Below are 19,384 nucleotides of genomic sequence, written 5' to 3' on the forward strand. Positions count from 1 at the left end.
GGAAGACACTAATAGAAAATTGGATTCATATAAAAAGGATATCGAACAGCGTAAGATCAGGAAATTCCGGCGCGATACCCTGGATTATGCACGCGATAAAGTTTATACATGGCAAGATTTTTACAACAGCACCATACAGACCACCTAAACCACCAGGACCAACTAACAAGAGTGACAGTAGCGACGTCACTAGCAGTGATAACGACACCCCGCTTCAGACTCCTCAAACACCACAGACCCCTACAACAACACAGGTAGACACCAGTCTGGAAGAAACAAGGACACCCAGTACAGCACCGACAACAACTGAAATTCTTTTTTTAGGAGGAGGAAAGCCGGAAGAGGGCAAAAGAAAACGCCAGAAAAACAAATAACAGAATCCATTATTCTGAACATTTCATCAAAACAGCTCACAAAAACACAAATGGACACCCTCAATTAAGGATTATCATTCATTCCTACAAACAATACCACAAACTTTGAGGAAGAAGTAAATCTTTTCAAATTGATACGAAAAATGGAGCTTAAAGTCTTCTTTGACTCACTCCTTGACTCAGTTGAACAACGTAAAAAGTGTAAATATTTAGAATTAAAAATCAAAAGTACATTTCATCCTCAGATTAACCATTCTGTCATTAACTTGTTTAAGTTAAAAACCACCAAGAAATTAAGACATCTTAAATATACCACGCCTAATCCAGTCAACATAAGGAAACATCAACTCAAGTTAATCAAGGAGTTAGCGTAAGACCCTTCAATTACCCTTAAACCAGCAGATAAAGTTGGAGCACTAGTTCTAATGGATACCGACTTTTACAACAAGGGATGCCTCAACTTGCTAAGTGACCAAGGTACTTACCTGATATTGGACTCGGATCCGATCTTTTCAATACAGAAAACTATTAAGGAAGTGGTGGAAAAGGCAGAAACCATTGAATTGATTACAGAACATATGAGTGATTTCTTGATTAAAAAATTTCCGGTTCCCCCGGTTTTTTACTCACTCCCTAAAATACACAAGAACAGCATGAATCCTCCATTTAGACCAATCGTTGCGGGCAGTGAAAGTGTGTTTCCTCCCCTGGCTATCTATCTAGATCGAGCCTTACAACCATTGGTACAATAGACATCCACATATCTAAAGGACACGTCCCATTTCCTCACACTGCTCAAAGAGATACCCATTGAAAATCCATCTATCATCCTATTTACACTTGACGTAAACAGCCCATATACATCAATTCCTCATGACCAAAGAATAGAAGCACTAGAATTGTTTCTTATACAACATAGATACCCTCATTCAAAAATGTTTTGTCATTTAATTAATGAATCTAATCCTCTACAATAACTACTTCCGCTTTGAAGGTAAGTATGATCTGCAAATTGCTGGAACATCAATGTGCTCAGCAGTAGCACCATCCTATGCTACCCTCTCCATGTTCCACTTTGAGCAGACCTTTGTACTTAATAAAGACCCCTGGAAAAATAAGATTGTCTTTTGGAAACGATTTATCGATGACATCTTTGGAATTTGGCAAGGCACCATCGAAGAACTACAACATTTATTCCAATACCTCAATGGTTGTCATGAGAGAATTACCTTTACTTTGGAAATAGGACAACCCACCATCCATTTTCTGGATGTGAACATTGAGAAAATTGTGCCTGATCTCATTACCAGCATCTACAGAAAAACCTACTGATACCAACAGCATGTTACATTTTGGAAGCTTTCACCCGACTTATTTTAAGGACAATCTACCCCTTAACCAAAGGCTACGGTTAAAAAAAAAAAATGACCTCGGATACCACCCGGCTACAGGATGAACACGATGATATGAAGCAAAGATTCAAGAAAAGGGGCTTTCCTGAACTAATTTTGGATAAGGCGATTGAACGCTGAGAACCATGCACCCGTTCAAAACTTGTGGAAGTACAGCCAAAAAAAGAGACCTCTAGATTAATCCATACCTTAACATTTTCAAATCAAAGTTACCGGATTAAATAGATTATCAACAAAAATTGGGATCTAATAAAAATCAGATCCCAACCTACACAAACTGTTCCCGGAACCCCCAATGCTTGCATTTAAAAAAGGTACGAACTTCAAGGACAGTCTAATAAGAGCAGAAAAAGTGAAAAAATCCAAACTATACACCCTTGTCTAAACTGTGCAAACATAATCAAAGGGGACCACATTAGACATCCTAATAGTGGTAAAAAAGTTCTCCTGAAGGATTACACTACCTGCGACAGCCAGAATGTAATATATGCACTCAGATGCTCATGTGGCAAATATTATGTTGGGAAGACCATTCGCAAAGCCAAGGAGTGGGGGACGGAACATAAGTCTAAAATGTCTATATACTGGGGATTTGTTGTTGCAAGTTCTGATGTTAAAGGAAAATGGACATAACATCACCAAACTAAGATGGGTCATTCTAGAAGTGATTCACCCCTTACCAAGAGGAGGGGATCTGGCAAAAAGATTGTCCCAGAAAGAACTTTACTGGATACACAAATTGGATGCACTAACACTGCATGGTCTTAATGAAGATTACTACTTAGGACCCTTTTTATAATTACTTCCTATATCTACGTAATTACCCCCTAGGTACCACACATTACACCCGAGGATAATTATAATCTAAGTGTATTATAAAACATCCTGCCTCCCATATTGTGAGCTCCGACCTGGAGACAGATATTACGATTAGTAGTATATCACTTCAATCGAACTAGTCCTATACCATGTATTGCTATGTTGATTCCACTTTGAGCATGGAAAATTTACAACACAAGATGGTCAATCTACAAAGACATGTCCAAAAGGCTTTGTCAAGAATTGATACCATTAATAATTTGTGGGTAAGCTTCTTCAATGTACCCAACAAATATGTCTTTATCCAATGGGACAACTTGTGAACAAGTATACTAGATTGTGAACTCTAGTAATGAGACAGATAATACATAGACAATTAGCATTTGTCTCTCTTATTACATCAATGAGTACATTACTCAAGATCGAATGATACTATTGTCTCCATAATAATATTTTGAATTAGGTTGTCGTTTCCTGTAAATCAGTGAAGACAAAAATGTATTGCAATATGCATTCACGAATAGATGATAAGTCAACCTTGATCCGATGATCTTCAGATCTCAAGATTGAGAGGTCTCATTACTCTAAAAATAATTTTTCCACTATATCTGCAATTTAACGCTACACCTCTATAAACATCCTATTTTGTTTTAACTAACTCTCTATGTTGCGCTTTAGCTTCTCAAACCTGCTTCATTAGCAACCCCAAGAAGAACTAATAACAAACGTCACGGTAAACACACAACATTTTGTATACATAAGCAACGACATCAGCGGATTAGGTAGCAGTTTCCTGTTAATCAGTGAAGACCGAAATATATTGCAACATGCATTCACGAATAGATGAGAAGTCCACCTTGATCTGATCTCTTTCAGTTCTCTAGATTAGATTGAGAGGCCTCATTAATCTGTAATACCAACAAACAAACAAACATCCACTCTATCCGCAATGGTTTCCTTATTCTTTATTATTAAATCGCATACCTCTTTAAACATCATATTGATTTTAGTACTTTTTTAATTTGCGCTTTAGCTTCTTAATCCGGCTTCAGTAGCGTCCCCAAGAAGACTTAACAACATAAACGTCACGGCAACAACACACGTTTTGTTAACTTAAGTGACGTCATCAGCGTCATGGACGTGATGACGTCACATCCGTAATTTACGTTCAAAACCAGCCAGTTTGATTCAGTTAAACAACCGCGGTGGAATTGGATACAGCGGATTCCACCTCATGATTCTTCATCTACTCAGAAGTAAGTACCATAATGATGGTTTCCTTAATGATCTTGGCTCCTTTACTATAAGGAGAGCCTTACTTACTTTACCGACTTATTTTTAGGATCCAAACCGGACCGCTGGCTTTACCTTTTGAACTGACCCCAACCACAGAATCCGTGTTGACCCTTGGTCCCCAGATACTTCCATGTGAGTATAAGGGACTTAACATGGGTCTTTCCAAACTAATTTCTTCTTAAAATCCCACTTGATATTAAAATGGTCCTTATCTTTTTTCACTAGTGACCGTTTAGAAAAGCCTGAAGTATTATCGATCACTACCAAGATAAAACTGAAGCTCTTCACCACCATGAGTGCTTCAAAATCACTAACCTGATTGGAAAAATAGTTGCAAGTGCCACACACAGCATCAGATATTTTGTACTGGTATGAGTTTTTCTACCTCTATTTTCAAGATATTTAATTATAGAAATAATCATTACCTAAACTAGTGCCATCTCCCTTAATCTACTCCTTAGTGATAGGCTCTAACTTTTGGACACACAGGATTCAACATGCCAATGGAAGCCAATATCTACCCTGTGAGATCGGCTGTGACTAAAAGGGTAAGAATGATACAACCTAGCTCTACAAACAATTCAGGTTTAGTTAAAGAATATGGCCTTTTTTTAGAGAAGGGAATCTAAAAGAGTAATAGTACTTAATCATTGGACTCGTTTTTTTGGCTTTAATCTTTTGATCCCTTTCAAGTTGAAATGATTGACTAAGAAAATGACCAAATTTATATTGGTTACAACATACACTTTTATTATTAATTATTATTTTCAAACAAAAATGACCAGAATGGTTACATGTAAAGTTTTATTTTATTTTTGCTCTCACTGAAATTGCTGATCACTATTATTACAATGCACAGAAAACTTGTAATCAAGTAAATCTCTGAATTATGTTTGACTGTCTTTTTGAACTAGATTGAACGTTTGAATATATCAATCAGCCCCTAGGAAGAGAATATATCTCGCAACGCGTTGGGCAACCTCCCCATTGATCAATAAATGTTATGAATAAGAATGAATAACTAGTTATTCGTAAATATGGAATCATGAATCAAAATTCAATGTCTCCTTTTGGATGCTACACATGGTAACTATGATTATAACTTTTCCTACAAATTCTGAACTACATCAACACTACTACTAAAATGACTTGGCTTGCTTAGCCTTTGACAGTGTGCAGTGGATGGGAGTTCCCTAACTGGGAACTTCTCTTTTAGCAGTGACAGGAGGGGACATGCCGAATCAGACTCAAATGTCAAGTGAGTGCGTTTACCAAATATACCTCTGAATGCCAAAGAAAGTGTGCCCCAGAAGAGCATGTGGGTTCCTTCAAATGCAACATTGTTTCTTTACATTTCGCACCTAGAAACACTGGTGTACAAACGTGTTATAAATGCCATATCATACTAACTAAAGTCTAGTTAGGGTGTGTTATTTGGTTCAAACACAAAATATATGTTACTCAACAATTGTCAGAACTCCTCAATTGTCAAGAGATGGGGAACGCAGGGCAAGCAACCATAGCTCTGGAGTTACTCATTTAGAGGGTCCACCTAGTATTTATTTAGTGTCAAGAAACATCCATTTGTTCATGCTGGACCTTCAAAATAAAATCATTCTCATCAATGGAAAGTTCATGTCGGGACGGCTTCCCATCAGCAGAGGACATTCATTAAACAAGTGAAGTCTGGGGGGCGCTGTGGTGCAGTGCAACCATGCAGATGTGAGCGGCCATAGCTCCCGAGCTGCGGCAAACATCCTGTAATCTAGTCCCGACTCCCTGCCGAGAAGCACCAGCAGAAGACATCCCTGGACTGCGGAGGTGCCGTGCTGCCCAGTCCACTCTAACGGACCGCCTAAAAGCCAGGAAGGTGACAGGCGCCATCTTTTCCTGCGCACGCCCGCATTAAGGTCCGGGAATCCGTTGCACCACAACTGGCCACAAGCACCGAGGTGGACCCCGCCCTCCGTGCACGGAGGTGCGGAGTGTCACAGCCACGGATCCCGACCCGATCCCAGTGGAACCTGCTGGAGGTCCTCCAGAGATCCCGGGACCGTCACCCATCCCCCACGCCGACGAGGCAACCCCCAACAGAGATCAGGTGAGGAGGAGGAGGGGAATCAGCGCTGCACTCCCCCGCCGCTGCACACAGCGACACACAGTAGCCCAGCGGCATACCCAGACTCCCCTGCTGGGTCTTGTAAAAGGGTAGAAGCCCGGCAGCATACCCAGACTCCCCCGCTGGGACTTGTATGAGGGTAGAAGCCCAGCGGCATACCAGACAGTGGAGTGAGAGGCCTAAGCACCCACAGGACAAGGGCAGCCCTCACATGCAACGGGGGTTTGAACCCCGCAGCAAGGAGCGGAGGGCAGATCCGGGCCACCAGCCCCACGCTACGAAACGGAGGGCTGGGGAATTATATATTCTGGCACATTTTGGGGAGAGAAACCCCCCCCCTACACCCCCTACAATAAACCTCTAAATCCTGAAACCCGCAAGATAGGGGATCAGACTCTCTCCAAAGCCTGGCGGCCACTGTATGACTAGTAAAGCAGCAGAAACACATGGTCCTGAGGAGCCCCCGGCCTGTGAGCTACAAAATCCGGCAGAGCAAAACAAGGACCCACTGGAAGAGGCCCGCTCGATAACCCCCAGCCAGGAACATAAACCAGGAACAAGGCATGGACAGGGGAGACTGGACAAGAGAGCCCAGCGCTAATGCACTGGACGCTCGCCACCACGAGCCGCAAGAACACACTCCCCTTGCAGCGGGGCCAAGCTCACCTCATCCAGACAAGGCAGAACACGAAGGAGCACAAGGAGGTGTTGCGCCTAACCGAACGTTACACGGATTAAGCACCCCACCAGCACGAGACCTCAGCCCCCACCGCCACAACACCTCAAGCTGAAGCCTGCAGTGCTGTGGCCTACCATCACAACACAATGGGGAAAGACAAGGTAAAGGAGGCCGGTCTCCAAAGCAAGATGGATCAGTACACAGTAGGGGCCTCTCAAAAAACAGGGGCAAGCACTAGTGAAAACAGAGGCAATGTAAGCGGTGCTGACTGATTTCCAAATTACGTTATGCGACATAATGAAGGCCATAAGCGAATCCAGATCCTCTATGGAAGAGAAAATGGGGGAGGTGATGAACCTCATCAGACAGGACATGAGGAACATGAGCTCAAGAGTGGGGGAAGCAGAACAGCGCATATCAGACTCTGAGGACGCCATAAAGAAAATGGAAAAACAACTAGTGGCGGTCACCCAGAAACTCACGCAACTCGAGAACCGGGCATAAGATAGCGTGGAGAGAGCCAGACGTAACAATATCTGCATTCTCAGAAGACCAGAAAAAGAGGAGGGACCCAACATGGATCTCTTCTTGGAACAGTGGCTGACCGAACTCTTTGCCCCCAAGAAACTTTCCAAATTCTTTTCAGTTGAAAGAGCACACAGGATGCCAACGGGCCGTCCCGTCCCCGGGGCACCCCCTGCACCATAATGGCGCGCCTGCTAAACTACCGGGACCGAGTCCCTGCTACAGACGGCACGCGTCGATGGCCCCATTACGTACAATGGCCACCGAATCGGATTCTTCCAAGACTATACCAAAGAAGTTCAAAAAGCCTGCTAATCCTTTGAATCCATTAAAAAGAAGCTACACTCACTAGGCATTAAGTACGTGCTCTTATTTCCAGCACAACTCAAAGTCCAGTATGAGGGCATGGTGCACTTTTTTCACAACCCAAAGGAAGCATGGCTGTGGCTCGAAACATATGTCCTTTCGCAGCCAGAACACCGTACCCCCAGTGGACGACCCGGCGGAAGACCACACCGAAGCTGCTCTCCAGCATTGAGTGAGGCGCGGCCGACGGTACCGGCGCCTCCCGCTGAACCCGAACCCGAGGGAGAGTGCAACGGATGATCCGGGGCCCTCGGACCCCAACAGCACCCTCGCAGGTGGCACGGGAGCAGGAGACTTTAACGGCCTTGGGACCGGAGGCCATGGCTCTCACATTCCGCTGCAGCGACCACCCCGCAATCGGTTGACTCCATTTTTCGCACCCAGTTGGAACGAAGTTAGGGATACAGGTGATTCCAGTTGGGGGAGGAGTACAGGGAGGGTTAAGGGGTAGATTAGAAATCACAGTTGGGTTGATTATGCTTTTATTAAAGTTTCGATTGTACGCAGCGCGCATTGGCACCACATTCCCGGGACCGGCACACACAGAAAAGGGTGGGTGGATCGCCGGATCAACGCGGGAGGAGGAGGCACCACACGGGTAGAAATGTGACTCCCCTGGGATGATGGCTCTTGAAGGGAACATTACAGTGATGACCTGGAACATAAATGGGTTATGTTCTGGGATAAAAAGGAGACTGGTCTTGCAATACCTCAACAGGCACTCCCCCCCCGCCCCCCCCCGACATTGTGTTCCTTACCGAGACTCACCTGGCAGGGACGGAATGCAGGTTTTTCCTTAGGACCAACTACAAAGTGGACTTCCACGCGGGCTTCTCCCGGGGCTCCAGGGGGGTACTCATACTCTTGCACAAAAGGGTCCCATTTCAGCTGACGGAGGTGAGGGCTGACCCAAGGGGGCGATATGTCCTGGCCAGAGGAGAACTGGGAGGCAACGCCCTGGGAACGGTAGCAGTCTATGCCCCCCCCCCCACTCTCTATGGATCTCCTGACGGAACTGCAAGAACTCAAGGGCACGCTGATGCTTCAACGAGGTGATGGATCGTGGCATCGACAGATCCCACATAGGCTCTAGAAGCCTGTCGACCTGCACTAAATTGCGATCCTTCACTGAAGCCCTGGGTTGGTGGACACGTGGAGGTGGCTACATCCCACCAAAAGGGGATTCTCTCAGGGGCTCACACCTCGATGTCACGCATGGACTATCTGTTCGTCCCCGCCAATATGACGCACTGTCTGCTCACAGCTAAATTCGTAGCAAGGGGAATCTCAGACCACTCCCCCCTGATCACTGAACTAAAGAATGGGAGGGCAAAACCCCAAGGACCCTGGTGCCTCAACACCGACTACCTGGGGGACCCCGAGTTCACTGAAGGCCTTGCAGCCACGACCGATGAATACTTTGAGCTAAACACAGGGACGGTAGACAGCCCAGTCACACTATGGGAAGGGTATAAGGCCCCGTCAATGGTCGCAGCCAAAAGGAGACAGCACAGGGAGAGGGTGGAGGAGGCTGAAAGGGTGGTCCAACAAATGGAGGTAGAGTTCCTCTCCTGCGGGGCGCAAAGGGTCAAGCGGGCGCTCGTCACAGCACAAGAGTCGCTAACATTGCACTAGACAACGCCAAAGAAGTCCACCAGGTCTGTCGGAGCTGGATCTATGAATGGGGGAATAAGGGGGGGCAAGACTCTGGCCTGGCTGGAAAGGAGGGATGAAGGGCCGAGCAATGTCAGAGCCCTAAGAAACAGCCAAGGGGAAGAAATCACTGGGGACACAGAAATAGCCAAAGCCTTTGCACAATACTATGAAGCGCTATACAGTGTGGGTAGCGGAGACCGGCAAGACTGGGACCTGGCAGTTCTCGAACAAGTGCCTATCCCGAAATTATTGGCTCAACAGGCTTCCGGATTGGAAGCTGACATATCAGAAGAGGAAGCTTCCAAAGCAGATGCCCAGCTACAGCCTGGGAAGACACCTGGACCCAACGGGTTTCTGATAGAGTTATGGAAGCGATTGGGGAGTAAGACTAGCGGCCATTTACATCGCCTCTTTTTACAATGTAAAAAAGATGGGGACCTCCCACCCCACCTCAAACAGGCATGCATGGTTGTCCTACCAGTGCCGGGCAAACCCCCGGAATACTGTGCATCATACAGGCCAATCTTTCTAATAAACGGGGAAGCCAAGGTTCTGGCTCGAATTCTAGCCAACCGCCTAATGCCAGTGATAGGCTCACTAATACACCCGGACCAGTGCGGCTTTATGCCCTCCAAATCCACCAGAATGAATATCCGCAGAGCTCAACTGGCCATTGATTTAGCCACCACAATACCGGATGAGCTGGCGCTGCTCTGCATAGACTTTGAGAAGGCGTTTGACTCGGTGAGGTGGGAGTCCCTCTGGGAAATAATTAATAGAATGCGATTCGGCGAAAACTTCCTGGCCTGGGTCAGACTACTATACAGCTCCCCTGCAGCCACAGTAAGGGTAAATGGGATCACATCTCGGACCTTCGCACTGGAAAGAGGCACGAGACAGGGCTGCCCCTTCTTGCCACTACTCTTCATCCTTGCGATAGAACCACTTGCAATACAGCTCAGGGAGAGTACAAACTGGGAGGGATTTAAATGGCCATGAGGGGCGGGGGGGGGGGACACAGGGTATCACTTTATGCGGATGACCTTTTAATTTACATGAGCAACCCCAAGATCTCATGCCCTATCGTGACAGGAATATTATAGGAATATCAGACATTTTCCAGGCTTAAAAATCAACTGGCAAAAGTCAGTCCTTTTCCCAATACAGGGTGAAATGACAGGGCCTCCTCGTGAATGCCCATACACGGTGTCCACAGCAGGCTTTAAATACCTTGGAATCCAGTTCAGCCACCAACTAGGAGAATATACCCAACTCAATCTAACCCTGGTGATGAACAGGTTCGCTGCCTTCGTCGCCCACTGGCAATCCCTCCCACTGACCCTGCTGGGAAAGGCGGCCCTCTTCAAAATGCCAGCCCTGCCCAAATTCCTATATGTCCTGCAAAACGCCCCACTCCCAATCCCCAAAAAGACTTTCACTAACATTGAGGGATCCCTGAGAGGGCTCCTGTGGGGTCGGAAACAACCTCGGGTGGCACTACGAACACTACAGAGGTCTATATGGGAGGGAGGGATAGGCCTACCCAAGCTGCGCAGGTACTACTGGGCAGCGCAGCTGGGGTCAGTAAACGACTGGCTGCACGGAGACCAATCCCTCCCACACATTGCGGCAGAGAGAAGACTGGGAGAGAGGACACCCAGACAAGCCCTGTATGGGTGGGAAAATGGTACCAGGGAACCCTACACGGGCCAATGAAACACACGTGTCGGGTTTGGGCTGAAGCTCATCAAGATATAGGATGGGGCCAAAAACCGACCCTCGCACAACCCATTTGGAACAACGCACTCCGTTGAAAGTGGGGTACCTGGAAAGCTGGGCAAAGAAAGGGATAGACAACCTGGCAGAAGTTAGGACGGCAAGCCTAGGCCGTTACAGAAACTACAATTGCAATACGGGCTGTCCACAGCAGAGGGTTTCAGATACAGGCAAATATCCCACGCCATCTCAGCCCAGTTCCCACCCCTGAGCAACATTCCTAGCAACTCCCCGCTGGAAGCCAACTTATTTGAAGCAGGCATTCCCAATAAGGTAACATCCACCTTAAATCAAGTACTAACAGAGTTCGGGGCAGAAGACCTAACCAACTTGCAACGCAAATGGGAACAAGATTTGGGTAGGATCGAACCTGAAGAATGGGTAGAGTCCTTGATGTTTCCATGAGAAATAGGGATAGCTGCACGGCTGCGACTGATACAATGTAAAATCCTCCACAGGGTATACTGCTCTCACACAATGCTAAATAGGTGGGGGAGAATAGATAATGACACCTACCTCAGATGCGGAATGGAGGGTGGCACCTTCTACCACACACTCTGGGAATGCTCACAAATCAGAACCTTTTGGGCCAAATGCACCCGGAAATTGTCAATCATAATGAGGGCCCGATCCCCTTGGAACCCAAACTGGCGTTACTGGGAATCTGGGAAAGCACAGACTTTAACAGCTATAAGAAAACCTTCCTGGCCGTAGCCCTAGGTCCGATTAAAAGACTGATAGCAACCGCATGGGGCTCAGCGGAATGCCCCAAACTAAACCAATGAGTGTCGGACATGGACCGTTGTATGGGTCTGGAAAGGAGGGTATATAGAGCCAGGGGTAACTACCGGAAATTTACGCAGATATGGGGGAAATGGGAAGATAAGGCCTAACTGGGCGGTATGCCTGAACACTAAGAACTTGTATGTTCCCCACGGACTCTACGCACCGACGCCCAGAAGGCGCGCTCTGAGACCAGCAAGAATCCTAAGTTGTACCTTAACTGTATCATGCATAAGTCGTACTTGTTATGTATTGTGTGTTTGTTCTGAAAAAACAATAAACAGATTTGTTAAAAAAAAAAAACAAGTGAAGTCTGAAAGTTAAAAACACCCCCCCCCCCCAGTCCTTTTCAGCATTCGCAGTCCAAACTCTATCCTCCGAGTCATTTCCTAAGTCTCTGCCAAGATGAGGACCCCTCTGGTCCTCCCAAACATCTACCTCCCAACATGAGCATTGTTAAGCCCCAACCAATTTTGAGAAAAACACAAAAGGAAATTCATGTGTCTTGAGATTCGAAAAGCCTGGGTTGGGACTGCCATCTGCGCCCACTTCCTTTTGGGACATCCACCTGAGACCCAATTGTGTCTCTACACTCACAGAATCAACAGCGCACTTACTGAGGATACAGGTGCAATGGCAATTCATGTCAACTCAAGATACTACCAGAAAACTTGAGTGGCGCCTTGCTTGGCCAATCAGAGGGTCTGAGGCAATGCTGCTGTGATTGGTTCAATCACAGGTATTAAAAATGCCATCTTGAAATGCATAAAGAAAATAAACAATCCCTTCTTCTGATCCACAATGTTTCCTTATGACCGCGTTCGCTTTGTTACCAAGTTTGAGGACAATTTCTGTGGCCAACTTGGAAAGAAGAACATTTCTTGCAGTTAATAAAATGTTGAACCATCATCAGAAGTGAAAGGAATGGTTTATAAAAGGGAGAACTCATAAAAACAAATGCATTAGTTATACCAAAGTATATAAGTCTACAATCTTAGCAAAACCGTTTTAGTTGCGTGTCGAATATATTCAGGAATTAAAAATGTTTAAAATAGCAGCCTGGCTGGTGTACGTTTTTATCCTAATTCATATTAATTTAATTAAGATGTAGGCCGACACAAACAATTCTCAGAACACAAGAGATACTATTAGGGAAAGGAATTTCTCAAATGGCCACATTTGCTTTTACTGCATAAAAGAGTAATTCAATTTATGGCAATTCCCACCCCCTACCGTTTTCTGCCTTTTTCTAAATTGTGTCAGTTTTTCTCCAACTCTCCAAGAGAAAGTGTTGCTCATATATATATATATATATATATTATATGAACAGATAGGGAGCTATAGAATTCACCATCTCATACAAGGTGTATGGTACCTAAACTACATTATAGACATACATTATAGACAATCCACAAACTGCATAAGCACATGAAGATGTTGTGGTGGGTCGGAAGAACGAGTCATACACTGGGGACATGCTGTACTCTCTTTAATAAAAGAAATAAGAATAATGCCTATTTCTCCCTATTGCTAAAAGGAATACCCTACCTACCTATCTACCTACCTACAGGAACTAAAGGTGCTCGTCAGATGTCAGGAAGTCCAAAGTAAATGTATGTCCTCCGTCCAAACTAAATATATGACCCTACCACTAAATATAACTAAAGTAAATAGGCCAAGAAAAGTCTCTTCTTCCCCCGGTCTTCCCTTCTTCTTGGATAGTCTTTTTATATACAGGTTTGTTTTTGGCTCATATAATTCTTAGCATAATCTCCTTCGATAGTCTCTCTTATCAACGCTTAGTTCTTCAAAATGACTTTTGGGTCTCATGCTTTCTGTGGCCCTATCTTTTAAGTACTTTTACTTCCAGTAGGTCCTCACACTCAGTCTGTTTGCTCAGGCTTTCCTAAATTATATTTGCCTTTATTTCCTTTAGGCTTTCTTTGCCAAGGATTTTCTGAGGCCTTCTGCTCTTTTATCCTGTCACTGGCGAGCTTTATCTTGCTTTTCTCGTTATGCGTTTCTGGTTTGTACTTTCTCCAGACTTCAACAGTGGTTGCCCTCTCTCTTAGGGTTTTAGTTCCCACCTCTGTTGGCGCGGCACATGGGTTGGTTAAATCCCTCTTTTATATATTGCTTACTTACCTTGTAAACTGCTTTCTTCAATGCTATCTCGTCCTCAGGACTGCGACGAGTTTCTCACTTCAAGGCACACCGTTCTTCCCCAACCGGGTTGTTTGTTATTTGCCTTCCCAGGTTTTTACAGTTTCAATAGTTAAATTCTATATTTTCATTCTCGTCCTTGGGAATGGGACGAGTTTCTACACGCATACAATGATTTCCCGGCAGCCTCCTGCTATTCAAGACTCCCTCTGTAACTCCCTCTTGTACTTCGCGTCGGACGAGGAAAAGTTGCTTGCTCGGGTACTGCTTATCGCTGCTCAGATTCCCGTTCTCGGTTCCTCGCCAGTCACCTGCCTCCCCCGTACAGTGGTGATTGGGCTCCGCGACCTGCCTTGACTCCATCTTCACACAGTGTGATGATGTCAGGGGGCTTTCCCAGTGCATAGCACACCTTTCTTTCTGCTCCGACTCGTCCCAGTTAAATACACGTCTCTGGTAAAAGAAAAATCTTCCTTTCTTTTACCACATATGTTTCTTTTCACATTGTCTTCAGCCAAACAAAGTTGCCACACTACTCTTCATAGACGATAGTCCGATATATGCGGCTATGGTAGTTGACTTAGGGAGTTCCTAACTAGCTCCCAAAGGGGGAGTCTCTCCCAGTGAGGTCTTAGTTGCCTTGAACCCTATGGAGGGTCTTGTTAAGCGGGCTCACATCCGTAGCCTTACGGGGGGTTGGGAGGAGGAACAAATACCTGCCATTCATCACAGTGTGCATGCACTTTCCTAGCACAAAATCTGAATCCCAATTCCCCTTCCAGTTTAAGTTACATGTTGCCACAGAGCGTGGCCAACTACAGACCCATGTAGACGTGTGGTGACGGAGCTCCTGAGCCGCCCGTAATAATATCCTGCTAAAATCTGTTTGTTGCCGATGGTCAAATGAGACACAGGACGTATTGGAGTCCTAGGATGCTGTGGGACTCAATGCTCCAGATATGATTTGGAAGTAGGATTATTTTACTGCCTATTTCTTAAAGTTTGGAGTAAAATGATTTTTTAAAAATATAAGTCCAATTCCCAATAAGAGTATTTTATAAGCAAGTAAAAATATGTTTTAACAGAAAAGGGTTTGTAATATTGATTTATTTGCCCCTAGTTATTCATGCACATTAAAATAATTAAATACATGTTTACGTCTTACAATCAGGCAGTTAAATTAGTAGTTTCTTCCTGTGGTACTACGTGCACTACTGATCCAAACGTATCCATGGAGCTGTAAAGGTGAAAGCAGGGGGGCAAGATTCTACAAGTCTTTTTCCTATTTTATGTTGAGAGTATTTGTACTGCCCATTTTGATTTTTGGGCAGAACTTGCCAATTTTATTTTTAGGAGTAAAAGTGGGCGATACATCGCTTATCTGTAGGGCTTGGGGGTCTGACCAGCTGAGTTTTGGCTTGTTGACTGCAGTGGCAAGGGAGAATCTTCTCTGGCGAGTGGAGGGGCGACCAAGAGTTTGGAGGGGGCCGGATTGGAGCGAGCAGTGAAGTGAGACCCTGGATGGGGAACTGTCGGATGGTTCCATGTCGTTAAATCACGGGATGTTTTTTTGCGGGGTTTTTTACTGTGGCTTTTTTTATGAAAAAACCCATCAAATTTTTCTTAATTATTTTTGGGGGGTTCCCCCCTCTCAAACCCCCTCTATTTTTTCACAAATGCAATGGGTTTTTTCGAAGAAAAAAAATCATCGTAAAAAAGTCAGCGAAAAAACATTGTGCAATGAAAGGACGTCGTACCCTTTCGGATGCCTGCCACGGTTCCAGAAAACCTTGTAGGTAGTCTGGGCTGCCAGCCGTCTCTTTGGGCGAACAGAGGGTCCACAGGACAGCAGCTGGGAGTGCGGCCAGAAGAGAAATGCGCACCGAGGAAGGGCGGAGGAGGAGGAGGAGCACGGAGGAGATGCCGACTGGGTGTGGCAGCAGTGAGTAACTGGTGCACGGGTGCGGTTGGCGTGCCAGATCGGCCTGTGGAGGTGGGTGCCTAACGGGCTTAGGGAGCAGGCCTGGGATTAGTGCGAAGGCCCACCATGGAGAGTGGCCAGGCCGGCCCGGATGACAAGCACATGGCAGTGAGCACATTTTTTGCATGGAGGATAGCACCTTTTTTTGAAACCTCCCTGGAGGACATAGTGCTAGGCCAGCTTGCTTTGGCTCCCAGAACCCAATGCACAATTGCAGAAGGTGGTGGGGCATGGTGGGCAGTTTTTCCCTGGAAGGTTATTCTAGAAGATATAGCGCTGGATCAACCGCTCCCCCCACCTTTTCTTGTGTGAGGATGGAGAGATACGAGGACCCAAAACAGAACAGAGTAAAGCCAGCGCGGTGTGGGGGGGCAAGGAGGACAGTGCTGCGTCAAGGACGGATGTAGGGGTTACTCTGGAACATTTTATGGAGGCCATACAGGCGACTAGGTCATCACTGGAGGAGACCATCAGAGAAGTGGGGGTGGATGTGACTCTGGTCTGGGTGAACTTACGTAAACGTCTGTGAGTGAGTGACAGAGGGGAAGCAGAGAAGAAGCATGGTGGAGGATGATGTGCAGCGCCTCAAGTGTCAAGTGATAGGCCTAATAGGGGCGATAAGGGCACTGGAGGGGGAAGGTGGAGGATGCAGAGGGATGCTCCCGCTGCTGCAATATATGGTTGGTGGGTGCCCCAGAGAGGGAGGAGGGGCCCAGTGTCGAGCTATATGTGGACAAGTTGATATTGGAGATGCTAAAATTGAAGGGACTTTCGAAATTCTTTACGGTGGAGAGGGTGCATCGGTTACTGAGTAGAGCCCCACCACCATGATGCCCGCTGCGAGAAACCTGAAGGTGTCTCCCTGGCTAAGCCATGGGGGATCTGTCATCCAGGTGGTCAGGACACATCCATCACTATTGGATCCAGTTCCTGGGGGTGGACCAAAGAGGGAGGATCACCTGGAGAGGGGGTCGGGGGGTCCTCGGGGAGTGGACACAGATGGGTGAGACACGGTATCCCCCTTCTTTCAACACCTTGCCGCCCTCCCCCCTTTTCCGACACAAACACTTTTGCACGACACACAAGAGAACAGACTAAGACCAGAGCGGTTTACCGGACATGTCCCAATACAAGGGCCAGGCAAAGTCAGGCAATTTATCAGAATCATACACACCTGAAGGCCCTTTCCCTTCCCCACAGTGATAAAAGGTGGAGCAAGAGGGCACAGTACAAGCAAGGCAGACCACACGACGAGACAGCTACCCAGGCCCAGCAGTTCAAGAGGAGGAGAAAGGCAGCGAATTACGAGAGGCTGACAAGGAGACACACAACCATGCCCTTTTCGATGCTGACCCGCGAAACCTCCACAGAGCGAAACATAAGACCAAGGACAATAGCCCAAGTGTGCAGCAACAGATGTCAACAGTACACGGAGCGTGTTGACGCTGATAAGCGGGAGCGAGGGAGACTCCTGCTTTCATGGTACCGGTCTTGACTCCAGTTACGAGGAAAGCCCAGCAGGACAACACAGCCGGTGAGTCAAGGGGAGAGCCGATAAGATCCGGGCTGTGGTGAGTTAAAGACGCAAAGTGACAAGGTGAACTAAGTTCAAAGAACTGTATAAGTGTTGAGGGGAGACCAGCTGAAGACGGAACCAGCACCATGTGGGTGCTAACTCAAGAGACTCTGGCCAATCCCCCTCTGAGTGAAACTACAGATACCAGAAGGCCGTAGGAGAGCTGTCAACTTAGGTCAAAGTCGGGGGCGCTGTTGAGCAGCCAACGGGTGCAGAAGTAGAAATCTGCTGCTCCGCCGGGACTGCCAATAATCCTTATATATATAATATATCCTACTTCCAGATTTTAATCCAAAGAACTGCTGATATCGGAGAGGGTGGGGGGGGAGTGAGGCCACATCACCCCCACGAAGTTTGGAGTGAAACTGGATCCTGCGCTGCAAAACCGGAGCGATCTTGCCTCCGGCTCTGACCATGCGCTACGACATCTCGGTCTGAGCGGTGCCTGAAGAAATTAAAAGGGAGGAGGAGCACCAACGGGCTGTGCGGCTCGCGGTGCGGGGCTAGAATCAGACGCCCGTGGCCAGGATGGTCAGTCCCTACCCTCCTACATTAAACGGATCACGCCGGGCACACCTGCTGCGCCGAGACTACTGATCGGGTGCAGGCTTGCCGGAAAGCGGGAGCCGCACACAGGAGCAAGGTACGTTGGTTGAGCAATGAAATTCCTGCGGAGAGCGATGCCGACCTCTAGCGAAATTGCTAAGGAATAGGATTGTGGAAGCAGAAGGGACCAGCTCCACTGCGCAGCAAATACCCTGTGAGGAACATCATTGGAGGGCCCTCTATGCCGTGGAGAGGGGACGCCCATCAAGTGAGAGGTGAGACGGCAACCAAGGGAGGGGAGGCACGGATGGCCCCCTTCCCTTAACAGCTGGCCACTACAACGTTGGGAGAGGCCGCGTGGCAAACCAGCTTCATAAGCCTGCCTCCTACACTACGCGCCCGCGATCCGCACTGCGACCGGTTAAGAGACTGAGCGCTGATAATGCAACGGTGCACTGGACCGCAATTGCAGACAGAGGCTGGGAAGGCGAGGGGGACCGGCTGCACTGGGCAGTGAACACACTGGGGAGATCTCCCACCAAGCAAGAAACATGGCCGTGCAGCGAGAGAGAGGAGCATGGATGACCCCCCCCTCTTCACACCTAACAAGTAAGGAGGCCATTAACTTGCAATCACTTCAAGAAGAAAAGCCTCCCCCCTGCATAGTGGCCTAACAAGTCAGGAGGCCATCAACTTGGAAGCATTGCCGACCATGCAGATACGGAAGAAGCAGGTGAGTGCAGGCGTCCCCATTGCAGACACGGAAGAAGCAGGTGAGTGAAGGCGTCCCCATTGCACCCCATTTGCCCACTTGATTTAAAAAAAATAAAAAAATAAAATGCTCCCAGCCCCCGTGCGCCCTGCAATTCCCGGCGACCATTTCCTGGTCTCCCCTCTCCCTCCCACTCCCAACCCGCCCACCGCTTCCCATTGGTGAATACCATGCTGCTGGCTGGGGTCTAGCAACCCGCTCGCCGCCTCCCGCTTCATTTAACACGGAAGAAGCAGGTGAGTGCAGGCGTCCCCACTGCGCCCCCATTTGCCCATTCGCCGCCACCTGCCCTCCACCCGCCTCCTGAGTCCACCCCCGCCCTGCGATTGGTGCTATTGATGGTCTTAACCGACCTTCCCTGGGCAGCCCTCTGCCCGGCAGCCCCTGTGGCTAAGGGCCTCGAGGCAAAGGGCGGCTCCTACATTGGCGGCTCCAAGATGTGCCAGCAGGTGTCCGCAGGGGATGCCAAGGAAGCCAGCAGACACCAACAAAAACCGTGAGTGTGGCATGGGTGGGGAGCCGAGCAATCACTCTACTCCAG

The 19,384-nt window shown here is 47.3% G+C and overlaps 1 protein-coding gene across 1 annotated transcript in view; it reads right to left on the reverse strand.

The window, feature by feature from the left end:
• Positions 1 to 19,384, reverse strand: part of N4BP2 (NEDD4 binding protein 2) — a 2,396,815-nt gene that overhangs the window by 2,282,182 nt on the left and 95,249 nt on the right. The window lies entirely within an intron of this gene.

Source organism: Ambystoma mexicanum, chromosome 6q (assembly GCF_040938575.1).
Source record: "Ambystoma mexicanum isolate Mex_15411 chromosome 6q, UKY_AmexF1_1, whole genome shotgun sequence".
Classification (NCBI taxonomy): Eukaryota; Metazoa; Chordata; class Amphibia; order Caudata; family Ambystomatidae; genus Ambystoma; species Ambystoma mexicanum.